The 1,019-nt window shown below is 35.6% G+C and overlaps 1 pseudogene; it reads right to left on the minus strand.

The window, feature by feature from the left end:
* Positions 1 to 353: 353 nt before the first annotated feature.
* Positions 354 to 584, minus strand: LOC110197102 (TP53-regulated inhibitor of apoptosis 1 pseudogene; annotated as a pseudogene).
* Between the last annotated feature and the right edge of the window lie 435 nt (positions 585 to 1,019).

Here is a 1,019-nt window from a genome sequence, read left to right on the forward strand (position 1 = left end):
TATGTAATATTTAGCAGCATGGATTCAATATTCAGGACAACTTAGCCGTCCTGACTCAAGAGTATAAGTATCGATAAACCACATTGTAAGTGTAGCAGATTGAGTAACATTCTGATCATTTGAAGAATTGTTCTCTTATGCCCTGTTTGGTGGTACAAGATACCACACCATCTAAGCATTATCAATTACTTGAAAGGAAATAATAAAAGTTTATATGACCCTTTTGTAAAGAAACTTAAGGGAATCCTCCTCTGAAAAGCTTGTGAAATCAGCAGTCATCTTCAGAGACCACAGTCTTTTTAATGACTTAATGTTTATGTTTTAAAAGGTCATCTTGGAGGCTGCTGTCAAGGTCAAGAAGAGCTTTCAGATCTCTCTTTGCTACGGCCTATGAACTCCAGCCCTTCAATATGAATCTCCTTTTTCTTGATCACTTTCTGTATGCACTTCTGGTAGCATTTGAAGAGTTCAGTGCAGGGGTCCCCCGAATCATCACCCTTGAGGAACTTCTTGGTGAACCAGCGGTGGAAGCATTGGTCGTACTTATGCTTCATGTTGCTTCAGGCCTCTCCCACACTATTCATGGTGACCAGCCCTCAGCACATTCTTAATACAAGGTGTTAATCCTACAATAAATAGCAAACAAGTAAAACTGAATTTCCCTTGGATGTAACACAAGATAATCCATAAATCATTCTCCTCAAATATAACTGATTACATTGAAGTTCTCTTCCTTAAAACAAAAGTGAAGGTGTTTCTGTTTTAAGATTATTAATTAATAAACTAACATGGTGGTTTCACAAATCTTTGCATCATTGTTTAATTATTTTCTTAACATTCCAAGATATTTCAAGGACCTTATCATATACATGAATATATTACCTTTAACAGGCAGACGACAAGCTAAAATACTCTTTAACTTAGTTGTTCCAGATATAGAAATGATTATAATCTCAGATTGAAAACAGTATGATCTTATATGCTTGCATCCTAAAGCAATGCAAAGGTACTAAAATGTT

The sequence above is a fragment of the Phascolarctos cinereus genome, unplaced genomic scaffold, assembly GCF_003287225.1.
Source record: "Phascolarctos cinereus isolate Bilbo 61053 unplaced genomic scaffold, phaCin_HiC Scaffold_7;HRSCAF=346, whole genome shotgun sequence".
NCBI lineage: Eukaryota > Metazoa > Chordata > Mammalia > Diprotodontia > Phascolarctidae > Phascolarctos > Phascolarctos cinereus.